Source organism: Papaver somniferum, chromosome 1 (genome assembly GCF_003573695.1).
Source record: "Papaver somniferum cultivar HN1 chromosome 1, ASM357369v1, whole genome shotgun sequence".
NCBI lineage: Eukaryota > Viridiplantae > Streptophyta > Magnoliopsida > Ranunculales > Papaveraceae > Papaver > Papaver somniferum.
Window position 1 is genome coordinate 108,851,757 of NC_039358.1, and position 7,735 is coordinate 108,859,491.

The window sequence follows — 7,735 nt, forward strand, 5'->3', positions numbered from 1 at the left end:
TTTCATTTTGTGAACTTGAAAACTGACTTGAAAATTAGAAGATGAATAGAAATTATATTGAAACCAATTAGAGTGAGTAAATGAAAAGAAGTTACTAATTGAGATATGTACCTGGTCATCGGTGCTTGTAGAAGTTGCCTTGAGTCTTTTTGAGTGGCTTTGCTCTGAAACAGTTCCACCGAAAGAATATGTGAATCAGGTGATGGAGACAATATATCTAGACTAACACATTCATTTCCTGGTCCCTCCATAATATGGCTAGTTGAGTGACTAGCATGCATATTTCCTTCAAAGTGCTTGATCAACTATTGCAAAGGTTCTTTTAAAAACTGCTCTTGTAAACAAGCATCCGGGTCTAGATTACTAGAATTGTAATCATCCAAGGAGACGTCTAATTCACCCATAGCCAGATATGCTTTTAAGAGCTCCAAATTTGACCTGTATCCATCCATCTTACCCATAGGTGTATTAAATGCAGTCATATTCAATTCAATTTCAGTTTCAGACAGACCTTCTAATAAGTTATTGTTCCCAATATTGTGATCCATATGTTTAAAATCATTTTTAGAATTAGTTGGACCACCTTTCTCAAGTATGATTCTCTTGCCCTGTCTACATCCTAAACGGTTTGTCTGTTTGGAAGTATTAGTAAAAACCTCTAACATACCTTGAGAGTTGCAGCCAACCACCATTACTGAAGGAGAAGAAGACAAAGGAATATTTCTGAGGTTGTTGTCTGCATCCTGTTCCTGTAGAATAACCGCATCCTTTGACAACTCCACATTAAATTGCACCGCCGGAATGTTTGTTGGATCTGCATGCATGCTTGAGGAGGTAATCATCATAGTCTGATCTCCACTCAAACCTTGATTTTCCACTAATTGAGTCAGATCTGTCTTATCATTAGAAGCAGAAGAGGTACCATACGGATCCACATTTGCATGTCTTTTTGATTTGTTATCCGGGTTTGTCCAAGAAAGGGGATCAAGTATTGAAACTGATGATAGATGTCCTCATTGCTGCTGAAGCAAATAGGATGCAATGATCTCATACTCCGTCTCCTTATGATCAATGGTGTAGCAGAAACCACACATATTAAAAGACTGTTTTTCATAGAACAATCTTATCCATACATCCTCATCCGCAGCATTCTTAACCCAGAAGCCCCTTCTAAGAGGATCTCTAACATCCAACAACACCAGAGCTTTTTGAACTTTACCTTTTTCAAAAATACAGTCTGGTGGATCAAGTTCTTTCACATCACTCATTGGATAAACAATGCTTCTAACTATGTTTGGGTAAGCAAATCCAGGTTGCAAGTTGTATAAACGAATCCACAACATAACTTTAGTTAAATCCACTACACTTTTTGGAATCTTTGGGTTCTAAGGCTCAAGTGCAAACAAGTCACCTTCTAGAAACCAGGGTTTGAACTTAATAACAATATCATACTCCTCAGTTGTGTGAAACTTTACAAGGAAGCAGTCATTTCTTCTCTTTTGATAAAGATGTCTTTGCTTTTCGGCCAGAGCTTTTTTAACTCTTTATCAAGTTCACTAACAAAATATGACTTTGAGATGTAAAGCTTGCTTAAAAAACTATACTTAAATTGCTCAGCTGCCTGTAAAAGATCCTCTATTGATATCTGTGGTTCCCTTAAATCTCTCAATCTTTCAGTTATCGAAGTACCTTCCATTTTCTTTTGGACTAGAGTAAGCTCGTTGTCCATGAAGAAAAAGCATAGGGAATAAGATACTAAAAGGGAGGAAAGAACGAGGTGAAAAACCAACATTAATAAGCTTTTGCCTCTGGTTTGGGTTGTGAATGTTTTACACCTGTAAGTAGAGTTCTTACATGACCATAAAATAATGTTTTGATTAATTAAAACACTGCTGGTTTGTATCGAAACCCTAAAGCAATACCACGGGTAGATGATACCAAAGATGATTAATATAATCTGCAAGTATTTAAACCAAAACGGTGATAAAGAAAAACACGTGTGCCATGTTGTAATCGAGGGGAGAGCCATAGGAGCCATTTCGAAGAGATTGCAAGAAAATTAGGTAAAACCACTCCAATCCTCAGGCAATTCTTCCGCACCAAGACCAGTACCTAGTTGAAAAGAAAAAAAAGGTTTATTAGATTAACCATTAAAATAAGTTGGGTGGTTAAAGAGGTTGTAATTAGAACATGCAGAGGGAGAAAAACAAGATCAGATGAGAAAAATTCGAAAAGAGAGATGGTGAGTCAATCCGATTTAGTGACTGAGTAGTCGACCGATTTAGTGACTTGGTTAAAATGTTTTTCTTAGCCCGATTATAATACAATATGTATTACTCCTAGTCAACTCCCCGAGTCCCCACATCCACCGTAGAAAGGGTATTTCGGCCATTATCTAAATACACACATAGTTTTGGTACTCTTATAGTATTTGTATCAGAACGGGTAAGATATATTGGAATCAATAATAGTTTCAGTCATTTTCACCAAGAATAACGATAACAACAACAACAATAACAAAGGTTTTGAGTAATGGCAGATTCATCATCATCGTCAACAGCTACAAAGACATTATCGATTGCAACAACAACAGAATGCTTACTCTTCATCAGTTAATCTAGAAGTAAGTCCAAGTAGGAGTACTAATGCTTCAAATGAATCTTCATCAACAGTTATGACTATGATAATGAGACAGAGTAGTATTGGAGGTCAAGGTGGAACTAAAAGTTGTCAAGATTGTGGTAATCAGCCTAAGAAACACTACGCCAGAAATCAGCTTTTTTGACGGGCCAGGTTTGTCACTTAATAAGGATTATTGACAGTCCCAAGCTGTCAAAAGGGCTCGTCGTATATTAAGGTGCAAAAACGCTAATTGATGGTAACCTACTGTCTAGTAAACTACAGGCTTTACCCGTCATAATGTTTGACGGGCAGTACTCGTCAATAATCCCAATATTCAATTGCAGCCAATACAATATTTTTACTAATTATATAAATAGAATTTTTCTGTTGCTTAATTTGTAAAAAGAAGCAACATCAAGAAATATTTTTAACTTGACATATATTGATAAATTTCAATCCCATATAAATTCTTTGTCCAATTAAAACAAACAAATAGGGGGAAAAAACAACAAACAGAAAAACCTAGTCTATTGCCAAAAAAGCTTGGCTGTTTCGGGCAATTGATCACCTGCCCAACCAGAACACCACCACCCTTTCCATCTTCATCCGTCGGGGTAGCAACAGTACTGATCAATAGCAGGGGAAATTACCGGACGAGGTGCAACTAAGATAATAAGGAACTGGAAACCTTCCATGTCTTCAGGTCCTGGACAGAATACTGATGATGGAGGTGCTTGTTCAATTTGGCCATCTAGTTCTATCTGCAAGCCAACATCGAAAGTCCACTGAACTACAACATTCATAATTACGCTCAATACTAGTATAAATGTATACGAAATTATGTAATTGCTCGATTGATCCCTATATTAGTCCTCTGAGTTTTTCATTTATCTCTGCAAGTATAGCTGAGCAAGATACAGCTGAAAGATGCATAAAATTCAGCAAAAAGAATCTAGAATAGGAGAAGATATAATTCTACGTCAAAGACCTGTGTCACTCTAAATATGTTCTCGGGCAAAAGAAGTTCATCAGAAAGAAAAGTTACCAAATTACAGACAGTACCTTCAGTTCGAAGACTAGAACCAGACAAGAAGATCCTTGCCCCTGTAAAACTTCCCTGCATAAGTATGACAGAATAGGGACAAGCCATTAAAATTTGAATATATTAATGTCATCAGTGAGAACATATTCACTAAGATACTAGATTCTTTTTTGCTGACAAGTAACGAAGATAATAGCTATAACATCTAGTTTTGATGTAAGGTTTCAGCAGAAGTAGTAAAAGAGTGCAGATTAACTCGTAATTCCCATGGACCAACACCCATGAGTGCACTGGTCCTGAATCTCATGTCAATACACTAGGTTTATGCAATACTCAGTGTCCACAAGAATCTTTCAGGTCACGAGCTAGCCGTTCTGTTTTAATTGGAACATGAGAGTGCTGAAAATATTGAACACGAAACGACTTGTAAAATATATCAGAAACAGTTATAACGCCTAACTGAAAGGCAGCAATAATGTGTCTAACCCAAATTCTTTACCAAAATTAATTATAATGCTTGCTATTGCTGATCTCATAGTTAAGCTACATCTTCGTCTTGTAGCTCCAAAAGTTCCTCGTGCAAAAATAAAACGAAAGTTATGGGTTTTGGATGTACCAAAATGTACTCAGAGAATGACCTACACCAAGTCCTAAACCGCAAGTATTAACAAAGGAAAGATGAAGGAATACAGATTATAAAATGAAGTAAAGCATCAAGGTTTTGCACATAAGCATCCAGCGGCAATTATGGCGAGGTGAGGTTTCCATCATCATAAAAGGAAGAGACAATTTAAAACTCTGTAATTGTCATGAGAGTCTTCAGTCTGAATCTGGATATATATAATGAAGCCTAGATGCAGTCATGTGGAGAAAATTACCTCGTTGTATCAATCCAGTCTTGCACTAGCAACTTTCAGCGCTGCCCATAACAGTTGAAGTTCATCGATTGCTACTTTGCTTCTCCAGCAACTGTAACCAAGTCTCAATCACCAATTTGCTAATCCATGACATACGAGAGACACAACATACATAATAAATAAATTGGAAGCAGAAACATGCCTAGACTAAAGTTAATCACAACTCTAACTCATCAAGGAAATCAACTAAATGGAACTCAACACAAACCCTCCATAAACGCCTCTGTTGAGTTATGTTCAAATTATCTAACTAGTTCTTCTTCCACTGTAATCGAATATGTTAAGCAAATAACTACCATTCTGTAAATTTTTGTAGTACAAGAACTTGTTCGTAGAAACGAAGCTACCTGACTACTGCCAGCCTCAATAGCTTCCTCTATCCCTCTTTCATCAACCATAACAAAGCTTCCTACCAAAAAAAGAAACAATCATCAACAAAAGTTAATTCATATCCAATTTGAGCTTTTGATTTGTTAGAAAAAGGCTCATACACCGAACTAAAAGCATTTAATGCGTCATTCAAGTTCAGATATTACCCTGTGAATGCTAAACAAGAATTTTGGTTAATAAGATTTATTCCTAATGTTCAGTATGAGAAAAAAAATTATCTCAAAATCAGTGGATAAGAGTTACAGGACAAGTGTAATTGTCATGAGAGATGGGGATTGATTTTAATAAATCAGTGGATAAGAGTTACAGGACAAGTGAAAATCCCTAGAAAATTTTGGTGAACTTTTTTTCAAAATGAAGATTAACAGAGATGATAACAATCTAGACTCAACCGAATCAGAAATCTAATAAAGTTTCAAGGTTTCCTTTCAATCGAGTATAATTATGTAAAATTAAAAGAAAACTCATCTTGTTTTCATTGATTCAATGATGAAATTGTCGAGATTAAGTCTCTGATTCATCTTTGACGATCGTTTCTTCTTCAAAAACAGAGATCAAGCTGATGAATTTTAGGTTGATAAGAATTCATTTGTAATGTGATATCCAATAAGAATTTCTCCCTATAAATAGATCTACAGAATTTAAATCAAACAAGTAGAGAAGAAAAACAAATTTAGGATTTTCGCTTTACCTTGACAAAGGTCTATAGAACATAAACAACAATCTCATCTTCTTCTACCACTTTTGGATACCTATTATCCAAAATAATTTCCATCAAATTCTATACTCGTGATCTAATAATTTCGGAAAACTTTGAAATTGAAATCGAGAATCCCCTAACAATTTCTGAAATTAGATTTCTTGACTTCAATTTCCATATATTACAGTAACTGGTACACACAACAATGAAATGCTAGTTTCGACGGAGGATGAGATTTAGATCTGTTAATGGAGGAAGAGAGATGTTGGTTTCAACGGAGGAAGAGTTGGAATTCTAAGTTTGTAAATATTACCAAAATACTAAGCTCGTCAAAATAGAACCCGTCTACATTTTAGGAAGTTGATAGCAATGGCCTATCAAAGGGGCGGGTGGTTCCATTAGAAGGGCGGCAAGGGTGATAGCAATGTCCCTATTATTGGTTAGGGGGTGTCCTATAGGGGTTGTTAGTTGATTAGATTACCCTTTTCACCTCAAATGGACTAATTTATCCTTTTTTTTTTGGTTGAAAAGACTGAATTGTCCTTCCCCGTTATTAACCCTATTGAATCTGAAAATCAAAACAGTTTTTTTTTCAACTTTACTTCATCTTCTCTTCTCCTCCTCTCCACCATTAAAACTGATTTTTCATCGTCCTCTTCGATTAATCGGCGATTTGAAAAATTGATAATCGTTGATTTGAAACTATATTAGAGATGCCGAAGAAGAAGGTTGACGAAGATTGTAGCCGTTCTAATGAACCAAATCCTCCATTAGGTCAAGAACATCAATTTGAAACTCCTCAACCGTCAAAATCAAGCACAATGACCTTCATGAGATATGTTTCGAAAAACCCAGTTAGGGTTTAGTTTATTGTGTTGATTTAGTTAGTTTTGTATCAAAAATTAGGGTTTTGGATCGAAATTGAAACTGAAATTTGTGTGTTGCATGTGAGTTACGGTTGATGATTACTCCAATTTCAACCGTAACTATGGATTTTGTTGATGATACGGTTCGTAATAACTGAAACCAACCGTAAGTTCTTGAATTTATGAAAAATTGTTCAGTTACGTTTTTTTTTTTTTTTTTGCAACCATAAGTAGCTTATGGTTGGTCTCGTGTCTTCAGTTACGCACATTGTTCTGTAACTTTCATTTGGTTTCTACGGTTTGTAATTCCATCAATGTTATCAACCGTATTTGAGTTACGACTTGTAACTCAACATTCATTACCAACCGTAGAACATCCTGTATGTTAGTATTTGGCCAAAGAAAACTTACGGTTGAAAACTAAGATAAACTACCAACCGTAGTTTAGTTACGGTTGATCTCGATACATCAGTTACCAACCGTATCGTTGATACGGTTGATCTCGGTTCACTATTTACCAACCGTATGAGTGATACAGTTGGTCTATGTTCATTGGTTACAAACTGTAACTATGCAGGCTCACCATTTTGTTTTGTTTTTTGTTGTCTATATTATTTGTTTTACCCTTATTAAATCAATCAATTGTAATGCTTGTGTAGGAAGAAAAAGAGAGGAAATGACTTAACCCCAATCGATCATACGCCCACCCCTCGCGGTGACAAGCATTTAGAGGTTAATAATAGAGGTATCCACAAGAATTAGAAGAAGATGAAGAATAAGTTTGAAATTAAGTTGAGGGAACAACCTGTGGCTGAATTTGGAGTTGAGTTAGAAGGAGTGGAACATAATGATAAAGAAGAGGTCGGACTCGAAACTAACCGTGAAGGCTACGAAAATGAAATTATGGAGGAAGAAACTAATAATGATGAAGATGAAGAAGAATCTAAAGAAACCGATGATGATGGAGAGGAGGAAGAGGAAGCAAATGATGAAGAGGAGGCCGATGAAGAAAATGATGAAGAAAAGGAAGATGAAGAAAATGATGAAGAGGTAGAAAATGATGAAGAGGTATAAAATACCAAGGGAAAAGAGGTAGTTGTAGCTGCACCTCCAAGGCAAAAGAAAGAAAAGAAGCCGAGAAAAGAGCTTGTACCGAAAGGGATGCATATTCCTAAAGGCAAAGATTTGTTGTTGCCAG

At 36.0% G+C, this 7,735-nt stretch overlaps 1 long non-coding RNA gene across 1 annotated transcript; it reads right to left on the bottom strand.

Annotated features, from left to right (window-relative positions):
- Positions 1–3,036: 3,036 nt before the first annotated feature.
- LOC113296018 lies at positions 3,037–6,021 on the bottom strand. The gene is made up of 5 exons (XR_003332958.1): positions 5,663–6,021; positions 4,929–4,990; positions 4,543–4,661; positions 3,685–3,739; positions 3,037–3,383 (listed from the first exon to the last, which is right to left on the bottom strand). It is a non-coding gene; the product is annotated as an uncharacterized LOC113296018 (long non-coding RNA).
- Positions 6,022–7,735: the final 1,714 nt, after the last annotated feature.